We start from the raw sequence: 26498 nt of genomic DNA on the forward strand, positions 1-26498 counted from the left end.
TTTATTAAATGATTAGGTCTGAACATCTGAGTAACCATGTATATTGCAAATAGGTTACATTGTAACAACTTAGCAGCGATTCGAAAAATTGCTATACAGATATTGAGCGGAAAAATAATGTATATTTTTTCTTTTAATTTTTTAAAGTTTAGTTATGCATTTGAGAAACAGAGGGAGAGTGCGCATGCACGCACGAGCAGGGGAGGGGCAGCGAGAAGGAGAGACAGAATCCCATCAGGCCCCGCAGCATCAGTGCAGAGCCCAACGCAGGGCTTGAACTTTCAAACTGTGAGATCACAACCCCGAGTCGGACGCTTAACCGACTGCACTACCCAGGGGACCTCCCCCAAGATAATATTTTTATTCCATTCCAAAGTATCCATAGTCATTCACCAATGTGTCACATTGATGCAATTGTTAGGCGTCACATAATTTCTCCAGACTTAAAACCCATCTCAGCACATCTCCCCTCCTTCTCTGTTCCATGTGGGTTTTTGCATGAGAGTTGCTTTTGGGGGGCGCCTGGCTGGCTCATTCCCAGGAGCATGCAACTCTTGATCACAGGGTCGTGAGTTCGAGCCCTGCCTCGGGTGCAGAGATTCCCTAGATAAGTTTAAAACATGAATAAATAGGGGCGCCTGGGTGGCGCAGTCGGTTAAGCGTCCGACTTCAGCCAGGTCACGATCTCGCGGTCCGTGAGTTCGAGCCCCACGTCAGGCTCTGGGCTGATGGCTCGGATCCTGGAGCCTGCTTCCGATTCTGTGTCTCCCTCTCTCTCTGCCCCTCCCCTGCTCATGCTCTGTCTCTCTCTGTCCCAAAAATAAATAAAAAACGTTGAAAAAAAATTAAAAAAAAAACATGAATAAATAAAGAGTTGCTTTTTGTCACAACCACCATCAAAAGTATTGTAGTGCAGTCTGATGTGGAAACTATGAGCCAGGAATTTGTGTGATGTCTGTTTTCCTTTGAAAACTCAAAAATCTCTCTTTGGAGTTCGGGACAGCACACAGGGCACCTCACTGCACAGTTTGGAGAGCCATGACCGCTGAGCCATTTCCAAGTATTTACTCATGTTATCTATGCAATAGTTCAATGAGGATAGTGGCTTCAATTAATCCAGTTTTGAAGGTGAAAAAGGCAAATTTTTACATTTCATAGCTCGTTTAGAGTTTTGGCTAGAGCAAGGAGAGACAGGGATTTGAATCAGGCATTCCTCAAGCCCTGCTGTCCATCTCTGCTCCCCAAGGAGAAGACTAGGAAAAAACAAAACAAAACAAAACAAAACAAAAATTTGTAGCTTACATTATTTTGTTAATTCCATTTCTTAATTTATTCAGTGATACATGGGATGTTTAATGGACACTAGCCATGTGCCTACTGCTGAGCCTGTGGCTGGGAATCCAGAGTGAGCCTGACCTCAGGAGGCTGACGGGGGCAATAAAGTTTGGAAAGGAGCCGTCGCAAAGTTACCTTGGGGGATCCCAGGGGCCAGAAGACCATATGAGATGATCAAACAAACTTCATAGAATATCTAAAGCTTCAGGAGAAAACTTAGCTGATAAAGAGGTATCGTGGTCCCATCATGTTTACTGAACCTATAATATCATCTCCAGCAAAGTAGGCATTGAACACAAAGAAGTAAAACTGGGAGAGACTCCAGCCTGCCTGGGGAAAGGGCAGCCCAGGCAGTTAGGGAGGCAAGTAGAGGGAGTCATATCTACATATGTGGTTGAAGACAGAGGGAGGGGTTAGAATATCAGCATTTTCTGGGAATGTACTCAGTCACTCAGTGCTTCCCAAAGAGTGCCAATGATCTTGTAAAGACAGGAGGTGGGTGAGGAATGGGTGAGATAAAGGAGATTAGAAAAAAAAAAAAAAGATGCTTCTTAATAATGGGTCATGGGTACAAACTGACACAAGCCTTATAAAAGCTTTGAGATTGTCTGCTGAATAAAAGAACAAGAAAACAAAATAGCTTTCAGTTTAGTTGAGTATTTGCATGTTCTCTAAGAGCCACTGCTGTGGGCAATAGGGAGCCTTAAATTCTTGCTTACTTCCAGTGATAACCTCTTCCGAAACTATTTCAGATCAATCTAATTTTCTTCAGAAGAAAAGGCACGTGCTAATTTTGCTTCCCATTTCTCTCTTCTGGGAAGTTGGGGAGAGGTGATGGGTACATAAGGGCTATGTTTTTATTCCAGGTGGCCCGTGTCCATGCCTTACAAACCAGGGATGCAAGTAGCTTCCAGAAAGTTTAGGTATAACAATGAGTTTGCAGCCTGTGCAGGAGCCCAGTGACTTCTGTTAATGCATTTTATCAAAGACACAGGGCCCTGTAGACAGAGTGGAGTTGAAATAAATATGCATGCCAAAATCACCTTCAAGGGGAAAGCAAGGTTGCCTGTACTCGGGGGTAGAATTGGCTCTGTTACAATTCAAACATACCATAAAAATGCTTAATGATGCATTTTCACAAGGCTTGCCCATCAAAATCCCCACGTGCCCAATCTCACAATCGCAATGCTAATGAATCAGAGTTTGGGGAGAGATTTATTACCAAATTAATGGGGGAAATGGCCATCTACCAATAATGGTTATAATAGAGTGAGCATTTATAATGTGCCAAGACCTGTGTGAAATATTTTATGTGCATCTGTTCAAATCTCAGGCAACTCCAAAGAGTAGCTATGAGCCATCCCAATTGTACAGACACGGAACACCATTGCAAAGTGTCACATCATTATGTGAAGGGCAGAGTCAGCATGGGAATCCAGACTCCAATAAGCCTAAATCCGTGGTCGTAACCACATTTACTTTTTTTTTTTGTTTTTAGACAAAAATTTCACAATAAAACCATTTCCAAAAACATCTGTGCTTTGGCTTGTGACGTGATTCCAAGAGATTTCAGCTTTCGGATTCCTAGGCAACTTTGGGAAGCTAGGTTTCAAGCATCTTAGATCCCTACCTCGGCTGCCAGCACACTTAGAGAGAAGGAAGCCGGACTGGTCCTTCCCACATGGTTTTCTGACAACCCCCAGGGTCTGATCCAGCAGGTGGATATATTTGGGAGCCCTGCAAATCCATGATTCTTTCATTAGTGGGTTTAGACGCCTGGCGTTACTGAAATGCTCTGCGAACACTGTGTGTGAAAGATCCCTGACCTGTCCTGAGTGGTGGACGTATACTTAGCAACTAGTTTTGACCTGGATTTTGTTCCTCCGTAAAATTCTTAGTATAAGTGCACTAATGTATTTTAAAATAAAAAGGAAAATGTGTGTTCTTCACCAAATAAAGAACACAGAATTTTAAGGCTTTGGTTACTGCTTTGGGGAGAGCGTTAGAAAAAAAAAATGGTAGATTTTTAAGTCACTTCTGACATTATTTGTAAATCAGTACAATTCTGAAGCTGTCACAATGATGGCAAAGATTTGGAGTAGTGCTTTACCTTTAAAATAAAAAGAAAATTTAAAAAGTCACTTTAGCATACCACTCATGATCAGGGCTACGGTTAACAGTCTAAGAGTGTTTCATTAGCTTTTTTTTTCCCTAGCACCCATTGACAGCAACATTCCTCCTAATTAAGATAAAACAGCGTTCCAATGAATCTGTGATGCACAACAATATTCTCCCCAAGAAGCTGAAAATAGAGAGCCACGAGACTATCAAGTGAAGCATGACATAGTAAATTTGCATATATGGCAAGATAGATGTAAGGCAGGTGAAACAGGTATAAACACAAATAAACATCATTGCATTTCATGATCATATTTAATAATTAAATGTGGGGGGATGGAGTTCTGAATGGTCTCCACCTGTCATAGACTGGCTTACTGCTCAGCAAGTATTCAGTCCCCACACTTCTGTTGAGGTGGAGTACTTCCCTGCTTGGTTTGGCCATGTGACCTTTGGACAGTGAGCAGATGCGATGCCAGCAGAAATTTTAAATCTGAACAGGTGGTTTGGCTCGTCTTTGTGCACTCTTAGGAAGGACATGAAGAAAGCAGACCCCAAGTAGCCACGGCCTCTTCTCATATATGGTAGAACCCAATCCAAAGAAGCCCCCCTCCTGACATGCAGAGCCTTTCCAGATGACCCACAGGGCCATAGATGGGTGATGTTGCATGGGGTAGGGTTTGTTAGACAGATTTATGGTAGCCTAATTGGCTACGGTACCTCACTTCCAAGTACATCTAATGACAATTTATTCTAGACGGTTCTGGCAAACTCTATACAACTGAAGAGTTTTGGAGATCAAATTACGTTATCGGATCTGTAGGACTTTGCCGCTTCCTCTGCGCTGGTAGATTCTCTCCCCTTGTTCTTCTGGTCCAGCTTGTAAGCAAACATTACTAGCATGAGACCCGCTTCGAGAAAGACTATCTGCCTGTGTGATTGTTCGTATCTCAGGGTGGAAACGCTCTGTGTTTGGATCCACATAGCTTGGCTTTGCCTGTGTCCACTATTAGAATTCTCATAATGGTCTCTGACATTGGCTGGTCTAGCTGTTCATGTCCTGACAGTGGCTGTCTCATTATCTCTGATGTTTGATACTTCTATATCTTGACAGCTGAAGATGGTCTTGTGTACTCAAATGGGCTTCTCCATAACAGAAGGCTGAGGCTGGGGGAGGTCTGGCCGCTTCCCCTAAGTCTAACTCACAGCCTCTATGGGGAGGGGGTCCCTCTAATCAGCCTCTTTGGGGAGATGGCAAGAGACAAAATACTCCCCTGTGACATCTATATCTCTCTGCAAACCCACGGGGAATCTGGGCATACCTCCATCCACTGGAGAACAGTCTTTACCTTCTCCTGCCTAAACAAGCCACTTATACTCCTCTCTTTGTCCTTCCCTAATACTAGAGCAGAGCCTGTACGAAGTTCTCAACTTCCACCCTCTGCCAGATTTCCCAGACTGACCCAGAGCTGTTTGTTGCTCTCTAACATCACAGGCAGGATATTTAACCAGCCTGGTTAATGCAGGGGAGAGTAATTCCTTCCCTGCTGAGGCAAAACTCAAAACATCAAGTTTCTTCCTTTGCAACTTAGTGTGAATCTGGGAGGTCGGATGAGCAGCATCCATTTTGGGGTGAGAAGAGAAGATTTAAAGAATTTTAGAGAATTGGGTGTTTATGTTTTCAGCCATTTTGTTTGTGTGTTTATTTGTTTTTTGTGTCAGGTAATCAAAGAAGCAGAGGAAATGAAACAAATCAGCATCTTCCGTTTCAAGTTATTGCCATGATATTTCATTCACCAAGTCACTGAGGTCATTTTTCTTTTAAATGGATGCATCAAAAGTATAAACTTGATTGACAGTCTGGATGAGCATCTTCACAACGTCAGTTCCATGAGAACAGGGACTTGCTTGTTTTATTCACTACTGGGAACTAAAGAGAGTCATTTGATTAAAGAAGAAAAAAACTACTGGGGCGCCTGGGTGGCTTAGTAGTTTAAGTGCTGGATTCTGGATCTCAACTCAGGTCACGATCTTAGTGTCCTGAGACTGGCCCCACATTGGGCTCTGCGCTGGCTATGGACCCTGCTTAGAATTCTCTCTCTCCCTCTCTCTCTGCCCCTCCCCTACTCTATTTCTTAAAAAAAGTCTTGGGGCACCTGGGTGGCTCAGTCGGTTGAGCATCCAACTTTTGATTTCAGCTCAGGTCATGATCCCAGAATCGTGGGATGGAGCCCCATATCCTGCTCCACACTAACCATGAAGTCTGCTTAATATTCTCTCTCTCCCTCTGCTTGTTTCCCCCATGCATGCTCTCTTTCTCTCTCTTTCAAAATAAACATTTAACAACAGCAAAGAAAGATACTAAAGTTATTTGTAAAAGTTCTTTAGAAAAAAACCTATTAGTTGAGTGAATCAATACAAATCAGCTTAAATTTCCACCCCCCCCCCATATGCTTTTTACATAGAAATATGTGACAAAGTTGGGAACAACTAGATATGACTAGATATAACTTTCCTTTTCCCCATTTCAATTTTTTGTCTAGCCGGGTATAAGCTCTTTTCCTTACTAGACAAATGTAAACCATAACACATCTATGTCCAGCTCTTTGTCATTCAAATGTCCACATTCTTTTTGTTAAACGTAGGTGTCAGCATCATTAAAAATTAGCATGTTCCTCATATGTCACAGTTTTTTTATCCGTTAAAAGTAAATAATGCATTTCAGTAATGAAACCATTTTCAGTAATGAAACCCTCAGGGTCCTTTTTTCTGAACCAAGAAAAACCAGAACTGTTTTGAATTGTGTAGCTGTAGTTCTCATAAAATGTTTTCCCAGGATAATCATATTTCTATCGATTCATTGCCACAATCCCTTGACAACTTATTTAGCAACATAACTTTTACAAGGAATTAGGTTGTTCAAAGCTTCAGTTAATTTACTATGGATATATAAGAGGTCCAACTCTAAGGAAAAACGGTTTGAAAAGACAGCTTTCTGGATATAAACACTCACTATTGATTTAGACTCTTTGAGAGACAAAAACTCACTTTAGCAATTAAATTAGAAACGGAGTCCACCCTGTCCTCTGATCTCTTCATTTTGATCTCCATCCCTCAAGCTCCGAAGCTCCCATGTAGAAATCAACCCCCTTTCCCTCGTTTTGTATTCTCTTCTCATATATTAGCCTAAGGTCTGATTTAAGAAGGGAAATGCTGGATTTCAACCGGCAGTCAGTGTAAAATCAGTGGGTGAGATGCATTACTGAGACCCGTCGCAAGACAGGAAAACATCTGCCTTCCCTGCTCAAAAGTAAGCTCACATAGATCTCATTTGCACCTGGTACATTCCCCACGATACTGATCTGTGTACCCTTCCTCCATACAGTAGTAAGGATGATTTGGTAGCTATCCTATAACAGAAAATACCAACCCAAGTTGGCCTAAACCATACTAGGTCTTCTTATTCCTTATTGAAAGACAATTCTTGATGCACCTCTTTTGTTTTTGCACATTTTGTGAGCAGAGGCACTGCCTGTATTTCTCTCAGCCTATCTTTTCAAGGATGTTTGCATGGTGAGTAACCTTGGAAGATAGATATCATCTCTCTCCAAAGTCAACAACAGGCCAGGTTAGTGTATGGTATCATAAGAGTAATGTCTCCTTCATGAGCAGAGAGAAGGCATGCTTACCGCCCGTTATGAAGATTCAGATTCCCTAAGCTTAGGGTTTCTCTCCTGTAACACAAACCACTGTGAGCACAGGTACTTCTCAGGGGTGTCTGGGTGGCTCAGCTGGTTAAGTGTTTGACTCTCGGTTTTGGCCCAGGTCATGATCTCACAGTTGCATGAATTCAAGTCTCCCATTGGACTCTAGGCGGACAGTGTAGAGCCCGCTTGAGATTCTCCCTCTCTCTGCCCCTCCTCCGCTCTCTCTCTCTGTCTCTCTCAAAATAAATAAATAAACTTAAAAAAAAAAAAAAGAATAGGTATCTCCCAGCCCTCTTCATGCCATCCTGTGAGACTTGGCGGGGGGGGGGGGGGCGCGGGGGGGGGCGGGGGTCAGAGAACCAGCGCCCATGTTCATACCCTGGCTGCCACAATTGTTTTAAGAACTAAATCATCCTTTGTTACTTAGTACTTAGTCTCATGCCGTCTGCCAGCATCCATGGAACTGGCAGCCTAACTCATTGACTTGCAAAAAAGAGTAAATTTTCAGATGCTTCTCAGATATTGACAATCTCATAACCAGACTGAAGATAGGGTAGACTTCGGCATGCATCAGGGTTCCGACACTGCTTCTCGGTGATTCGTGTCGCGTTGCCTTCTTCTGTGCTTTGGCTTCAATCTCAGTCCGGTAGAGATGCTTCTGCAGAAGTGTTGTTTTGCAAGCTGGCCCCATACACAGAGGGCAAGGACAGACCAAAAAAAGAGACAGGTCATTGCAAATTAGTAGGTGGAAGTTTTGATAAGCAAGGGAACATTCTTATAAGGCTTGTCTTGGGCATCTGCAAGACTTGTAGAATTCTATACCTGACTGCCAGAATATTAAATGTCCATATTAATGTAAAAAGTACCATTAATAAAAAGTCTATATCAATAAGATTAATAAAGATTAATAAGATTAATATTAATTAATAAATCTATGTTAATAGAGACTTAAATGTCTGTATTAATATAGAGAGAGACAGACAGACAGACAGAGAGACCTTCCTTAACTGGGTTCAGTGGCATACACCGTCCAGATGGTCTCAACAACACTTTAGCCTTAAGGCTATGTGTTTGAAAATGGTCCCCACTGTTGGAATGGTGGGCATCTATAGACATAACAGCTACCTCTTCCCATGTAGAGACTGGGCTGTATGGCATGTTAGAGGTCATGTTTAATTGATGCTGTGCTGAAATGGGAAAGTAGATTAAAAAAAAAAAAAAACCTTCCAGAAGATTATGTAATTGTGAGCAATAAAATCCCTGGGAAAATATTTTGTTTCCGAGTGGTACCAATGTATAAGTGCTTAGCTAGTTTTTCCAGGTCAACAGAACAGGGAGTGGATGGGTGAAGGGTTAATAAAGGAAGAGATGGAAAGACCAGAAAACCTGAGTGATTAGAAAGCATAATTTGACCTGTGAGTCATTTCTCTACCCTCCTGTCTATTCATAGGACCAGGAAGTTGCAAATATGTTTTAACGTGTTGTCTAGCCTGTTGCCTGAGTTTCCCAAAGTAATCTGTCTCTTAAGGTTAAATTAGAAATCCTCTGTAGCGGAGGGACACCTGGGTGGCTCAGTCCATTGAACGTCCCACTCTTGATTTTAGTTGAGGTCACGATCCCAGGGTTGTGGAACTGAGCTCCCCCTCAAGCCTCCATGAAGAACATGGAGCCTGCCTGAGATTCTCTCTCCTTCTTCCCCTCCCCCATCTCTCTCTCTCTCTCTCTCTCTCTCTCAAAAAAATGAAATATTCTATAGTGGATAATTTTATGTGTCAACTTGGCTGGGCTGCAAGTTGTGAACATTATCTTTGTTTGGTCAAACGTTATTCTGTGGACGCGTTTGAGAGGGTGTTCCTGGAGGAGATTTACATTCTTTTTTTTTTTTTTTTCTATTTAAAATTTTTTTTTAACGTTTATTTATTTTTGAGACAGAGAGAGACAGAGCACGAACAGGGGAGGGGCAGAGAGAGAGGGAGACACAGAATCGGAAGCAGGCTCCAGGCTCTGAGCCATTGGCCCAGAGCCCGACGCGGGGCTCGAACTCACGGACCGCGAGATCGTGACCTGAGCTGAAGTCGGACGCTTAACCGACTGAGCCACCCAGACGCCCCGAGGAGATTTACATTCTAATCAATGAAATGAGTAAAGCAAATTGCCCTTCCTAACGTGAGTGGGCCCCACGTACTCACTTGAGGACCTGAGAAGAACGTAAACACTGAGTAAGTCTTTCTGCCTGACTGTTGCATGAGAACATAGGTCTTTCCCAGTCTTAAGATTCCCCTGCAACAACAGCCCTTCTTGGATCTCCAGCCAGCTGGCCTTCAGACTAGAATTCACACCATCAGCTTTCCTGGTGCTCAGGCCTTTGGACTCAGGTTAGAACAACACAAACGCAGTTCTGACTCTCTAGCTTGCTGACTGCAGATCTCGGGGCCACTCACCCTCCATAATTGTGTGAGGCTATTCCTTATTATAGTTCTTTTTCATATACATCTTACTGGTTCCGTTTCTCTGGAGGATCCTAACTAATCCGTACTCCTAAGGCAATTTTATTTGGTGACATCTGCCTAAACACACAGATTCCAACAATGTCTGTTGGACAGAAGGCTTCTTGAGGCATCTTTTTATTCACCCCCAATAACATCATCAAATTGTATCACATGGTGGTCACTAACCAGGTGGGGTTTTTAAATTTCTATAAACTCCATTGAAATTAGATTCATGAATGGAAAGTGGAAGTTTAGTCCCTCAATCACATTAGCCACATTTTAAGTGCTCAGTAGACATATATGTCTAGGAGCTATCACAATGGACATCATGAACATAGAACATTGCCTTAATCAAAGAATATTTATTGGATGGTACTGGGCTATACAATAATGGATTCTTATGTCATTGACCCATAACTGCAGACTCTCTTGAATCCCTTAATTTCAAATGAAAGTTCCCTCTATAATAAAAGCAGAAGGAACAGATGGTATGCAGCCAAAAATTACCCTTGAAAATCTATCAGAGAGTGGACATTTTATGCATATAACACTATACAGATATAAAAAGGTATACAATGCTATTTAAATGCATATATCTGAAAATACACATATATGCAAATATATAGTGTAGTATTTAAACGTTTCAATTTTTCTGTAATACTCTCTCTGACAAGAAGACCATTTTTGAGTTCCACATCAGCATACGGGTGAAACTCTTCTGGCCCTGTCCAGTTTTCAGGTGTACCAAGGCTCCCTTTTGTTGTGTTAGACTGTCTCCAAGCCTGGTTGTGGAAAGTCCATTCCTGACTGTGCCCATTTCACTGCCAGTCTCAGGGCATCAGGAACAGAGACAGGCTCATGGGTTGTCATTATCACAGCAGGTACCTCCCCGCCGCTGGTAGTGACAGGGTGCCTTGCTCAACCTGCACGGGCTGGTGGATGAGAATCTAGGAAGGAGTTCATCTGGGAGAGAGAACAGTAGAGGACTAGAGAATCATCTTTGGCATCAGCAGGATCAGAGGTGGGCCTAGAATGGAAAGGAGGACTCTGGCCATGTGATGAAAAACAAGTAAGAAATTCATTTGGAAAAAAAAGAAGTGAGCTAAGGCACAAAGTGGAAATTGGCACAGCGATTTTTGAGAGAGGAAAGATCAGACCTGTCCAACTTCTTAGCCGGGCTTTGCCCATCATACACCCTGTGCTTCTGTTCGTCTGCACTATGCCTAGTCCCCACCACACCACCCTCGTGACCTCCTTTCTCTCCTTCCCAATCTTTTGCATCTGCTGTCTGCTCTCTCTAGAACACCCTGAAAACCCTCCTTCACCAGGGAGGATCTTCTCATTTCTCCATCACGCCCACCTCAACAAAGCCTTGTCTACTCTTCTGGGCACGGACACTCCTTCTTGCACACTCTTAGAGTATCGTGTTCACCCCTCTTCTTTCCTCATCACATGTTTATATTTCTGTTTCCTCACTAAATTTTGAACTGCAGAGGGACAAACTCGCATCTCATTAAACCATGTTTACAGGGCCCAAAACATAGCATGGGATTACCTGGCTTCTAAAAAAAGTAAATTAATGGATTAATTTAAAAAAAAGAAAGAAAGAAAGAAAGAAAGAAAGAAAGAAAGAAAGAAAGAAAGAAAGAAAGAAAGGAATAAGAAATGAATGAGAAAGAGAGTGACGGCACAACTCAATCCAGTGAATCACTGAAGTCCGTGTGGAGATGATGGAAGTGTTACAAAGTATACCAGGAACTTCTCAACCTTTTGTCAGTATTTCTGAATTACTCAGTACTATTTTGCTTTCAAGTGCGAAAAACCGGAAGAGAGTTTTGGCTTCTGTGGTCAGTGAAGCCAGTGGTAGAGGTCTCAGCAGGGGCAGGGGCTGGAATGAAACGGCAGGAATCCAAGGCTCCAGCTCTCAGCTGTGCTCTCTTCCCTGTTCAGCTTGTTTGTCCTCTCAAGGTGGGGATCGGGCAGGTGCAGACGCCTGGAGTTGACTGTCCCTGGTTGCTGTCTCACTGATCCTCATGGAGAAGGAGCCCCTTTTCCTGATTGTGCCAGCAGAATTCCAGGCGAGCCAACCTTTGTATCAGTATGGGCTATACCAGAGCACGGTGTGTGATGGGAAGTGTCTGTGTGGGATGCTTTGATGGTCCCGGTTTAGATGACATGGTAATTTCTGGAACCAAGACTGGGGTTATCCCTGCCTCTTCCACGTGGACTGAGTGTTGAGCAGTGACCCCCCCAAAGGAGACTGGGATGTCCTTATGAGAAGGGGGAGAGCAGACCTTGACTGGGAAGAACAAAAATAAACTATGTCTCCTATGACCACTTCTCACTGTCATAATCTCCCTGCTATAGTAAGAATTAACTCCTCATATGTCTCTATTTTCTCTGTGGTGATTTTCTCTGATGCCAGTGCTTACTTCTCTGCTATCCTCAAACTTACAAGTGCCTATTTCAAATAAGAGAGGGAAAGCATATGCCACGTGTGGACCTGTTCTTTTAATCCTCCTCAGGGGCATTATCATTTATTATAATCAACCTCTCCCCAGTGTTAATCTGCTACTGCTTACGTATTAACCATGTGATCCAGCTTTGTTCGCTCGTTTTTTTTTCTCTCTCTCTCTCTCTCTGGCAGAGGAATGTGCCAATCGATCTCTTTTGCTCTTTTCTTTCTGACAACACTTAAAAGATACCACCTAATGGGTGCTTCTCCACGACTGGTAGTGGTAGGTGAGTCCTCGTGGACTTAAACAGCATTCTCTACATGTCCTTCTCTCTTTAAAAAAAAAAAAAAAAATTCATGTTTATTTATTTTTGAGAGAGAGAGCGCAGCGGGAGAGGGGCAGAGAGAGAGGGAGACACAGAATCCGAAGCAGGCTCCAGGCTCCGAGCTGTCGGCACAGAGCCCGACGTGGGGCTCAAACCCACAAACTGTGAGATCATGACCTGAGCGGAAGTCGGACGCCGGACCAACTGAGCCACCCAGGTGCCCCTACATGTCCTTCTCCTCAAGCGGCCAAGAAAATCTTAATTTAGACCCTAGAAGTCTATGTGTTTTAACATTCATTTTTGCCGAGAAGAGCTGTCTTTACTCAGAGACTTTGGTGGGCACCGGGACCTAGTTCAAAGACCAGAGTACTTGTGTGATTTCCTTGTCTTCATCTGTACCATTAATAACTCTATGTGCCAAGTAATGGTAGTTTCAATTTAAAAAGTGAGAAAAGATGCTTTGATATACATTTATATAAATAAACGGGCCAATTTTTGCTAAAATATTCAGCGCATAGAAGTGCAGACGCTAGGGGCACCTGGGTGGCTCAGTCAGTTGTGCGTCTGATCTCGGCCCAGGACATGATCTCTAGGTTCGTGAGTTCGAGCCCCACGTCGGGCTCTGTGCTGATAGCTCGGAGCCTGGAGCCTGCTTCAGATTCTGTGTCTCCCTCTCTCTCTTCCCCTGTGCACTCTGTCTCTCTCTCTCTCTCTCTCAAAAATAATAAATATTTTAAAAAAAGAATTGCAGACGCTCTTGCAATGCAAAGGTCAGTAATAGAAGTTAGATGCTTATAGGCTTGAAGGTGCTGGCAGGCTAACAAGTGACTGTTTGGTGTTTTAACCAGGGCTGCCTTTGTTTAAGTCAGTGGGGACCCACTACCAGAAGAATTGTTTTGTTTCAGAATCGTGACAGAATACGCTTCAATACACCAGGGCATAAGAAATACTGCACGAACGGACACTGTTGGAATGTAACTCTTAATACAGGAGGCGTTTGATTCAATTAGCAGACAGTCATGATCTTTCAAGAGTTGCTGGTTTTTAGGATCAATTTCTACAAGGCAACGAGAAAGCATCGCACCGAGGATCCTTCATGTCAGTGGGGTATGGAGACCAAACACACTTGACGAGTTCCAAAATAATAACTTGATCGAACTCTGTAGGGCCACAATATTCCCAGCGAATGGTACCTCTGCTCTCGGTAAAGTTCAGTCTCAACGGTCACTGATTAGCCACAGTTTAGGGATGAGGGGCATCCTCCTCCTCTCCTCCTCCTGAGCAGAAGGCAAACTGGTAACAAGGAGTTCCGTCCAATTCAAATGACTTCACAGTAAAAACAGCCTCACTTGGAAACATCGCAAAAGGGAATAACTTAAGAAGCGCACATTTTCCTAAACAGAATAAGATGAGGTAAGCAAATGCCAATAGTTACGCATCATGTTCCCTCATGGGATTTCAGTAGCATTTTTGTTCCACCAAGAACAAGGGACAAGTGCAGAGGAACCCAAGAACAACGCATTTGTGCCACAAACTAAACTTGCTCTTCCCTAAGCGCTAGAACATGGCCATTAGCTTCAAATGGGACACAGAAAATAGACTCCATAATGAAAGTTCCCTGCAAATTGACTCGCTCTCATTAAAGAAGACATTTGCTTTCATGTGGCCTCTAATTTCCCTGGCAGCCTAAAGAAGTAAAAGTTAAAGACTAATAACAAAGATAACTGTAGCAATTGTCAGACTGAAGTAGAAAAACAATAGAAAGGAAATAAGAGGAAATCCCATTTCTCCCAGTTTGGGGCATTGTTTTTTTGCCAATATACTCTTTGAAACATTGGCGGAAACAGGCAAATGATTTTTACTGCTTCGCTCTGGATTAAACATCATCTATTTCAGCTTTAGGTACAATATTATGAAGCTTCAAAATTCAGACAATTCTTGTGGAATTAATACATTCTAGCATGCCGAGTGTTTAAACATGAATTGTTCCGTGTAAAATTACTTTAACATGGTGCATCATATTGTCTACATATTGAAAAAACAAAATATATAGCTTCCATTAAACATGTAAGGTTATAGTAGTAATTCTATAAATAATAGTAACATTTGAAGAAAAAAGCCGGTATCAAATTTCCATTGGATTGTACAGATTTACAAAACGAAAATAACATTCCTGGTATAAACTGATTAAAAGCACATCTTGTAAATCTCTGTGAGTTATGGCGGCATCCCAGGAAAAGCCAAATAAATCAGATCCTTCTTAAAATGTACTCAAATATTGTCATTAAAGATGCCCCATGAAAATAAATAAACAATGAAGAAACAGGGAGAAATAAAGCAGATGTAAAAAATAATGCATTAGGAAAATAAGTGCTGGTTTTTTGCAAGAGAAAAGGGAGCTATTAAACCCACAATGCCATCAAAAGACAACCTTATGGCATGTCCAATAAAATTGCAAAGATAAGAAATACATACATATGCAATTTGGGTTAAAAGAGGAGGAAACTATTTTTAAGTCATCAGTAAATAACAGTTACTATCCTATGTAAAATAGACGGTCATCTGGGGGAAACGTTGAAATTAACAAAATTGACCCCTACACTAAGTAGGGAAAAAATAAAGAGATCTATAAACTTAGACTCGTTTTTTCAAGTTATAAAGGATTGCTTTCAATTCAAAGTCAGAATGCAGATGTACTTGCAGTTGAAATTTCATAAGCTATTAAAAGAAACTGTGGTTTCTATATTATATAACCTGGATCAGAACACAATAAAACATTCAAAATTTCCTACTTCATATGATGAGGACAGCAGAGACCTAATATGTTAACTTGAGCATTATACTATAAAAATGGCATTAGGATTTTCTTGTCAATGCAGTTTGATGCATAAATACTAAAATGAAAAACAAATATCATATATATCATACATATAAGGAAGAGTGTAGGCAGGGGCAGCACTTTGTTAAGGAGCGCTGCAGGTGATTCTAATGCATATTTGAAGTTAGGACTAGATTATACTCCAATAATATTCCAGAGGAGAGGTAGGTTAGGTCTTCACAGACATGTGGTCTGTATCACAACTATTCAACTCTGCCAATTTAGCACTAAACAGACACATAATTTTTAAACAAATGGGTGTGGCCATATTCCAATAAGACATGTTACAAAAACAGGTTGAACACTGGATTTGGCCCTTGGCAATAGTTTGCCAACTACTTTTTCTAGCGTCCAGAATCTAGACAATAGCAGAAGACAAGAAACCTAAAAATAAATATACTCATCAGAGCAGAGAAGTAAAAATATTCTCTCCAGATGACATAATAGAACAATGTTAACACTCGGAGAAAAATGGAACTACAGTTAGGTAAGAGCAAGCACTAAGATAGTCAGAAACACATTGAAACGAATGAGTAGATTTTTAGATGAACTCTGATAACATAATAAAGATCCTATGTTAATAGCAATGAAAACATGTAAGAACATAAGGCCAAATGTCTGTACGAAGATGAATAGATTTCATAAGAGTCAGAAGGAGATCTGAAAAAGTGTACATTCAGTATTCCAGAGGCTGTACCCCACCACCAACTCTTCCCCATCTCACTCATCACCTTCTGACAACCCAGATATTTAAGCTATTTGCCGGTTTATTTTCAGTATCTCCCAGCAAGAAGGTAAGGTCTGTGATCGATTGCTGGGATTTTTGCCTGTATCGTTCACTGTTGGAGAGAAGGCTCAGAGAGCAGTGCATGACACATAGTAGGAATTCAATCAATATCCAGAGGCTGATTAAAGAAATGTATACTCATTGTTCTCCAGTTAACTGCTAGAGCTAATGCAATTCCCAGTTGGAAATGATTTGAGACTTCACAAAATAAACCTGAAATTCATCTAAATAGCCAAAGGTATTGGAAAAAAAATAAAAACAGGGAGACAATCTGGCTTTGCCGATATTAAATTGTACTACCAGTTACTATCAAAATACTGACAGATTACAAATCTAGTCACAATGTGCTCTGAATTTAGTGTACAAAAAGATGTCAGGGCAAATTAAAGAGAAAAGAGGTATTCGATGTACAGTATTCTTAATGAGTGAATAGCAAGATTACCATGCCAGTTAAAAAGCAGGCAAAGGACTTGAAAGTATTCAAAAGAGAAATATCCATGTGGTGGCATTATAGCCTGGTTGAGAACATGGACTTTTGATTTTGGATCAAACTCAGATTTCTCCATTTACCAGCAGTATGACCTTGGGCAAGTAACTTATCTTCTGAAATCCCCTTACAACTTCTCTGCACAAGACTTGTACTTACATCATGAATTGTTTCAGTGAGTTAATAAAACTATATATCTCATAGTAAGAGCTTTAAACATGCTGATCTTTATTATATCAAAATTCACACACAAAAATAATCTGAATGCCCAAAAAAAGAATGGACTGACTTAATTATGATCCTTTCAAGGAGGTCAATTTGCCAAAATTAAACTCATGTATTGGAATGATATTTGAGGACATCAACAAAAACAAAGGCAAATGTTGGAGTAAAACAACATGAAAATTGTAGAAAGAAGGTGGGTACAGATTTTACTAAGAGAGAGGGAGGGAGACACAGAAATGGATACATGGATAGGTGCAGTGAAATAAATTCTGGGTTAAAAGTGCACAAGTAATTAACAGAAGCCGTAACTGGGTGGTAGGCTTATGAAGATTTCCTAATATGACTATGTGTTACAATTTTAGTAGCAGAACACATAAGATAAGATAAAGGAATTCTTTTTTAATTTTTTATTTATGTTTAAGATTTTTCTTTAAATTCTAGCTAACATACCTTATAATATTTGCTTTGAGTGCTCTTAAAGAATTAGAATAATGATTTTCTGATATAGATATATCTAATAATGTATTTCAAAGATCATTAGATTCTTACACGATTTGACATTGAAATTTTAAGCAATGGTGCCTGGGTGGCTCAATCGGTTAAGCGTCTGACTTTGGCTCAGCTCACGATCTCACAGTTCAGTTCGTGAGTTCAAGCCCTGCACCGGGCTCTGTGCTGACAGCTCGGAGCCTGGAGCCTGCTTCGGATACTGTGTCTCTCTCCCCCTCTTTCTGTTCCTCCCCTGGTTGCCTTCTCTCTCACACACACAAATAAATAAACATTAAAACTATATTTAATAAAAAATTAAAAAAGGAATTTTTAAGGAAAGAATTTTTTTCCTTTGAGATTCGTGTCCATAGTATTTAAAAGTCTCATGTTTTCATATTTATTTTCTCTTCAAAATTTTCCAGATGACAGACAGAGTTCCAGTCTAATATTTTGGGGGGGAGTGGGTGAGCAGAGGGGAAAGAGAATCTAAAGGTCATAAGGAAAGACAAACCTGGCACTCTTAATATGTCCTTGGAGAGTCAACCTCACAGCCTAAATTGGTTTCTTAGGAGACTGGTATTAAATTGTTTAATAAGAAGGTCCACGCTTCCAGAATTCTATTCTCTTCTCGTCTAAAAATACCTTGGAATGTGATAGTCTTGAAACCCCTTTGAGACTTGGCTTTACTGAATGGCATTTCAAAATAAATTCAGTTGCTTTGTTGTGGAAGATTTGGGTAGCCTTTTATTTCACACATTATTTTGGACACTCAACGAATCCAGATATTCAAAACATAAGCAAATAATCCAAAATTATCTGTGAAAAGCTACAAATGAGGCAGTTTTCGTAGAGAAAAGAATATTGGACTGGAATAAAACAAGGCTGGATTTCTGGATTTTTCACCAATGTCTGTGGCAATTCATTCTGATTCATTTGGGTTCATTTCTCTGATCTGAAAAGTGAAGAAGCTGGATGTGATGTTTTGAAGTTCCTTTTCAAATTTAAAGAGAAGTGTGTGAAAGGTTAGGTATTAAACAGTCTTGATATTCCTAGGATATATGCATTCATGGACCATTGAAGTATATTAAAATCAGTACAACTATCTGTCAGTGAAGAGAGATAAAATCAAAATATTAAGTTCAACCCTGAAATTCTTATTACAGAGGATTTTATTAATGCAGAAATGACCAAAGCAAAATTTTGAATGTCAGAAAAATCAGACAGCAGATTTCCTGAGTTATCTTAGCAAAGTGCCAATGAGCAGAATGGATATTTATATCTATATCTATATCTATATCTATATCTATATCTATATCTATATCTATATCTATATCATCTATATCTATATCTATATCTATATCCATGTCTATATAGGTATGTGGATATATATCTATATCTATCTATCTATATGGTTAAAAAAGTGGTGAACCATAATTTATTGATGGCCCACTAAAGACAAAATAAAAGAATAAAATAAAATAAAAAAACACTAGTATTATAGATCCTCCCATAAGGGCTCGCCTATTCCTCAAGGAAGGCCAGTTTTAGTCCTTGGTGTTTTCTGGGTAATAATTTCAATGTCTTTTCCTTTTCACTGTCTCTGTCTTTGTCTCTCTCTCACATACACCTAATAAAGGAAAACTGTCTTCACCTTTTTTAAAAAATCTTTTTGTTTCTGCCCAAACATCGATAAAATCTTTAACAAAATCCACTTGGAATTTGGAGAAATGGTTGATTCTGGCTTCCTGAAATATCCAAGTTCTAAAATCTCTGACAAAGCTCTGCTGATAATTTCCCAGACAAAATACAACGCCTGGGGAACCTAAGTGTAAAAGACAATGGGTGTCCGTATATTGTTGTTTTAATGCTTATCATGTTGTCCTTAACACATCGCATGATAACTATGTTTACATGACAGCATCTCCCTCTGGATCGCAAGTTCCATTGGTGCAAGTAGGCTGTCTCAGTAGAAATCCCTGGGGCTCTGGATATGGTGGACGCTCAATGCATGTCTGCACAATTAATGCTGAATGAATGAAGATCCGAGAATACATCCTAGATTTAAAGCCTATTGATTTGAGGCTTGGGGTTTTGTTTCATTTTATTTCAATACATGATCCTCCCTCAGTGCTTTGATTTGGTAAGTATTTGATAAGTAAAGTCAGATATTAACATCACACAATTTTTGGATGATGAAATAACATTTTTGAAGCTTTTTTTATGAAAGATTTATTCAAATAGGTCATTACTATAGTTCCCAATATCAATGGTGTAATATTAAAAGTGAAAGAAGCCCTCAAAATTAGCCAAACACTACAAAAATCTATGGAAAGATTCAAAGCCTTTTGTTCTCCTCTAAAGACAAGACTGAAACAGGGGTACCTGGGTGGCTCAGTCGGTTGAGCATCTGCCTGTTGATTTCAGCTCAGTCTGATCCCAAGGTTATGGAATCAAGCCCCCTGTCAGGCTCTGTAATCAGCATGGAGCCTGCTTAAGATTCTGTCTCTCTCTCTCTCTCTCTCTCTCTGTCTCTCTCTCTGTCTCTCCCTCTCCCTCTGCCCTTGTCCCCACTTCATGTGCGCTCTCTCTCAAAAACAAAACAAGAAAAACAAAACAAAACACAACCCCACTGAAACAGAGCTGCTATTGTGACAACAGCAGAGTAACATGAATATACACAATTTACTAACATCAGGTTTTTTCAGAGCCGGATAGAGGGAAGGATTAACAGAGTAGAATACAGAAGGGGGGATGAGAAGTCCTCCAAGGAAGAGTAATGTTCAGGCTTCCCCAGACTCGCCCTCGGGAGGTCAATGCCCTAAATTCTTTAATCAGGGAAGTTTTTAAAGAACATTTTCAATGTTCCAATTTTTAAATAAAGTAGTTTGCAAGTTCCTCCTTACTTTGGAATAAAACTGGCAACTGGTAACAGACCTCCCAGAGGGACTATATTCTGAAGATACAGAATATATCACAATATGTTCTGGCTGTCTGCAATCTTGATCCCGGCACTAACTCGCCAAGTGACCTTGGATAAGTCATCTCTCCGAACCTTTTCCCTCAGCTGTAAAACTTGCTGGGAAATACAGTGTATAGTTGTAATTTAATAGTTAGTTTTCTACCCACCACACCCATCTCACTTGAGTAGGAGAATTACTGGAGCTGCGTGGTTTTGCTATTAAGCACGCATGACAGTATGAGTAAAGCTCTAAGTACACACGAGGAAATGATGGAAACTCTTATTCTCAGGTGGGCACAGTCGAGTACAAAGCTTCAGAGGCACTATCGCCTTAACACGGCTCCTTGTGGAATGTCTCTTTGTCAAACATTCAGAGGGATGAGCTCTCTCTTAGGCTGTATTTGGAAGAAAGTAGCTTAGGCACAGAGAAGTTAATATCTTTGCATTACTAAAACGTTCTTTGCTTCTAATGGAATCCTGTTGCTTGCGAATCTCCACCCCACAGGCAGAGGTACATGCGTGTGAGTCCCTACAAAGATCTGAAGAATTAATGTACTCAAGGGTGTTGTTACAACTGTTGGCAAAGCATATAAAAAGGGAGTTTCGTTTGTTGAATTTGCAAAATCTCTTATTTTATTAATAAAGTTTTTATTTCCTTTGAACCCACATTGTAATACTTGTTAATAGTACTCCTGTAAGTAGCTACTGTATATATATATATATATATATATATATATATATATATATATATATATCATCCCACTACTAACAGGAAGTAAAGGGAAGGCTTAATTGAAAAAAGCCTCAGAAAAGACATTGGTAATATTAAAAGCATAAAGTACAGGAACTAAGTAGGCTCTTTAGGTAATTCAGTGCAAAACCATGTATGTCTCTAGTAGGCTAAATGCTCTGCATAATATGCCAGATGGGTGTACGATCAACTACCTTTGTATCAGAAATAGGACGAATTGGAACTCGCTCGTCTTTTACCAGCTGTGCTATGAAGTCATGGGTGTCTAAGAAATCTCAATATTGAGCATCTCATACCGCTTCCCCATGAGTATGTGTTCCAACCATGCTTCTTCTTTCTATGCTTTGCACTTCACTCTACTTTGGACTTTTGCAGAGACAGCCGTTTAGAATGCCCTGCTCAAAGATCTTGACCTGGCCCTCTCTCTTTAGGGAGGCTTCCCACCATTTAGTGGTTCTCTGTTTAACCTGAAACTCTGTTTCATTTTTGCAACATGAGTTTACTGCATCCTCCATGTCTAGACCAGTGCCTGGCACTTAGAGAGCAACATACGTTGAATGAATGAACGAATGAATGTGTGAATGAAAAAGCGAATGGCTAAATTCTCTTATTTTAACATCATAGTTGCATTGTCTAAAAACAAATACATGACATAGATGCTCACGACCCGTGTTTTAAAATAGTTACTTTGGGATTCTGTGTCTCACCTCATAAAAACAAAACAAGCAAAAAACACTCTTGGGGAAAAGGCAAGAAATAATATAATCAAGAGTGGAGAGATTTCTCCTGCTCCAAATGTGCCAGGGTAGGATGGCCATCATTTATGCCGTGGCATCTCCCTCACTGGTGGTGTCAAGGAAGAAAAAGAAGTTGGCCAAGGGAGGAAGATGTGGATGGAACGACCCAGCCATCTCAGGGAGGCTCTCTCAAGCTCTGCCTGCTACCCCTCTGTATAAGGACAGTGGGAGGTTTTACAATATTTTTTCATACAATCGGCAGCCCAGACAAGCACCTGGAATCTCATTATATTCTGCCTCCGATTCTGGCCTTAGCATCATCAATCAAGCTGCCCTAATGTTTTCTTGGAGTCAGAAAATTAAAAAAAATATATATATGTGGAAATATAAATACTTCCCCCAGCTATTTAACAATTCTTGCATGTAAAAAAGGATACTGTGAGAAGTGAAACGACAGAAAAGAAAATAGCGCTGATCCATTTTGTGAAATGATTATAGGAAAAATGTCCCCCCCCCACCCCACCCCACCTTGGTATCCTACACATACAGTAGAGGGAAGAATAACACTAGAATTTACATTTCCCCATATGTAAAAATTGAAAAAAAAATACTCACTGCTTCATTCTCTCAATGTATGTGTATACACACACTGAGAAAATGAAGGAGTGATATATTGAGTATTTAGTATGTCCCAGCTCTGTGCTAGTCACTGGGAATACAGGAGTGGACAAAATGGCTGAGCTCTCTGCTTTGGTAGGAATTACATTCTATAGTAACTGAGGAAGGCAAAAACAGTGAATAAATGAACAGTGCCATTACAGGTTGTGATAAGCATTATGAGGAAAATAAAGTATTCTGACAGGTCTAGAGATAACGAGAGGATGGTGGTGTTCTCTAACTTGTGGGATCAGGAAAGAGCAAGGTAGCAACCCCACCGTCTCTAGAAAATTCTGGAAATAGACAATAATTGTCCATGACTAAATTGAATCCCTTTCTTCATGATTGTATCTAACACGTAGAATATTTTCCTTTTGAAAATTATATTAACTCTGGAAAATTTCCCGGGGTGGGGGGGGGCACTTTGCTCTCTTCTTTCCATTATACTCTTCCTTCTTTAACACAGTGTGAAGGCCTGTGGACTGAGCCTCCCGCGTGGCTCCCTTCATTTGCTTTATTCAGTTCTCAGTCGTTTTTTCTACTTCAAGGATTCTGATTTCAATTCATTACTTGTCCCTTCCACTTGAGGAAGAATCTAGTTCCTTCCTACTTTCCCATTTTAGGTATGCTCACAGCCAACCTCTTTTCTCTTCCTCTTTGGGTTGGTTTGTTCATGGACCGTGATCCATGGGATCACTTGGCTTGACCCAGCCCCTTTGGTAAATTTCCCCTATGCTACTCCCAGAGGCCAGTTGTATACAAGGCAGATGTGTACGTGTGAGGTAACTCAGACCCGCATTTCTTTTTTAAGTATTTTTTTAAGTATCTCTGAATAGTCCAAGGACCTTAAATGGTATGCAGTGGTAGGGTGTCGTTGCCTCACCGGGAATGACCAGCACTTTTTTTATGAATAAGGACATCATATATCCTCTAACGCCAAAACCTCAAACCCAGCCTTCTCTCTAATTCTTTTGTCCCCACGTCTATATGAAATGAATTGCCAGTTTAGGAATGTCCCACAAGTTGGAAGGAATAGATTAAGCTGTAGTGATGCTAAATTTCAATTAGATCTTAGAAAAAGATATCTCTAGTATCTAAATAGAATGCAAGGTAAATTGAAGAAGTAAACTAGGCAAATATGCAATTGCAATTAGTGGATATATTTAAACTCAATTTTAGTAATTATCTGTTAAGAATAAGCGTCAATAGCTCTTCCAGTGACCTTGAACAAATCGGATAGTTCTTTAAAAGTTTTCCCGGTCTATAAACCAGGGTTAATACCATTTTCCATTTACTGACCTCAAACAATGATGTCTCAGTATATATTATGTGTTATGAGATCTGCCTATAAAAAAAGCCTGCATTAATAGAACAACATTTTATTGAAAATTAATGTCTTGGTATTTACACAGAACCTCAAAGAGTTAGAAACTTATATTCCATTTTCCCCCACACAGAGCGACTGAATTTCTGCTTATTTTCCATCACAGATACTAGTTTTTATGTTTCCATAGTTGTTGTTGATTGTGTTGTTGTTGTTTTCCTGGCCATATTTCTAACCTCCTCAGCTGATTTTCTTTTATCTTTTCACATTCACTTGTGAATTCAAAACCATCCAATTTAGCATCATTTGCGAATTTAATGAACATATTTGTTTCAGACAGTAATGATATTAAACAAAAACTCTATGTTACTATAATGGCACCAAGGTCAATCTTTTTTTTTAATTTGCATTTATTTATTTTGAGAAAGGGAGAGTGCATCTGAAGCAGGCTCTTAGCTGTCAGCACAGAGTCTGATGGAAGACTCTATCCCACAACCCTGGGATCATAACCCGAACCGAAATCAAGAATCGAATGCTCAACCAACTGAGCCACCCGGGCATCCTAAAGTCAATCCTCGTTTTGAGACACCTGGCCATGCAAGAAAGCAGATGTGGCAATCTCTGCCACAAAAGGTGTAACTGAGAGTAGAATGTAGCAATATTGGGAAAACGTGAGATAGGACATTCTTGCTATTATATTGTAGGTGAATACCAAGGCACTTAGCCAGAATATCAGAAGCAATGCAGACAGCAAACTTTTATTTTTTAATTCCTTGAGGTCAGTATTAGAAATGTGACTCTGCATCAGTTGAGGAAATCTCTCTGAGCTCCTTCCTTCCCCCTTGGAATCACTAGGTGATTAAAAGTTAATAGTTGTCATATCTAGTATGGACTGAAGAACTAGTGGGCACCATGCTTGGCACTGGAGTGTCTAAAAAGCTTCCAAAGGGGCACCTGGGTGGCTCAGTCCGTCGAGTGTCCGACTTCGGCTCAGGTCACGATCTCATGGTTCGTGGGTTCGAGCCCTGCATCGGGCTCTGTGCTGACAGCTCTCCGAGCCTGGAGCCTGCTTCCGATTCTGTGTCTCCCTCTCTCTCTGCCCCTCCCCCGCTCATGCGCTCTCTCTCTCTCTCTCTCTCTCTCTCTCTCTCTCTCTCTCTCTCTCCCTCTCTCTCTCTCTCTCAAAAATAAATGCACATTAAAAAAAATTTAAAAAGCTTCTAAGGCATGAACCTTGGTTTTAGGGAGTCCACATTCTGATAGAGACCCAGAAGTCTAATGTACTCACAACCAAAGTGAGAAGTGTCAAATGAGCCACACGGCAAAGACGAGAGCATGACCTGGGTGGTATGGAAGGCACTCAAAGAAGGAATGACATTTTGAGTTTTTAATGAGAATTTGAAGCCATGGAGCATGGGAAGAAGTTTGTCAAAGGGACCCACGTATGTGTGCAAAAGTATTTGGAATGAGGCACTTTCCAATGCTGGCAATTGGCTAGTGTGGTTGGAATAAAAGATGTCGGCAGTGAGGACAGGTGGAAATGGTGCAAGATAAAACTGAAAAACAGAAGAGTGGATTTCAAAAGTCTGGTGAAGGGTTTGAAGTTTACTCTCCAGACAAACATGGAGAGTTGGGAGCCGCCTAAAATTTCAGGTTGGGAATTAACATGATCCATTTATGTCAATATTAATCACTGGATTGATGTCTAAGGAAATTTCAATCCAGTTTCAATATTTATGGCTTTTAAGCCATTCCAATAGGACTTATTTCCTTCAGTTGTAATAGCAGATTTACAAGCAGAAATTCCACAAAATACAGATGGCTATCCGAGTTTTGTTATTGATTTCTCCTCCATCCCTGAGAAGACATTTATTGTCATTGAGTAAAGTCCACTCTTCTCTAAAATGAGATCATATAAAATGTATTATATGATAAAAACAGCAGCAGCTAAAATGTTGAAGATAACATCTACTTTTCTCCAATTTTCTAGTTACATTATACTTAATTAACAAGACTTTTTTAAAGCCTTGCCACTTAAAACATGTGTAATTATAGATTTATATTGATCAAATATATTTACCCAGTTTTCTAGTGATTTTATAAATAACTAACGGTCTTTGTTAGAATTTTAAGATTTGCTATTAAAAAAAACACATCTCTAACTCATTTCAATATACTTTCCTGCCTTCGTAAATTAACATGATAATTAACATGATGACACTATTTTGCAATTAATTAAAGTTAAAACCTGAGAAACAATTCCCTTTTTTATATATTAGCAAACATCTGAATGCAGATGGCATAAAAAAAAACAGAGATAGTCACCTCAAGAAATTATACAAAGCTTTAAAACTTTTTTTTAACAATATGTGAGAACAACGTTTGGTTGCTTTACCCCTGAATAGAAAGTTTAAAAGTTAATAAAGCTTTAAACTGTGAGGCTGAGCATGACGTTATTGATATATTAAATTCTAGAGGTATGTTTGCTCAATGAATGAATGGATCTTCAGTTGAACCACTTGTAATGTAAATTGATTAACTATATGACCATTATCCGTTTTACTGACAGCTGTTCACCATTCCCCTGAGGCTTACAACTTGCTGTTGTCAATTTTTATTGAACATTCACAAAGATTCAGGCGCTGAACGCACCCAGAGCATTATGTCTCCCTGCCTCATCATCGTTTACCTTCTGGTAGGACGTCACCTCGTCTCTCTGTACATTAACAGCAAGATAGCAAGTCTGTTCCACTTATGTGTTCATTCAACCCGTA

Source organism: Neofelis nebulosa, chromosome 2 (genome assembly GCF_028018385.1).
Source record: "Neofelis nebulosa isolate mNeoNeb1 chromosome 2, mNeoNeb1.pri, whole genome shotgun sequence".
NCBI lineage: Eukaryota > Metazoa > Chordata > Mammalia > Carnivora > Felidae > Neofelis > Neofelis nebulosa.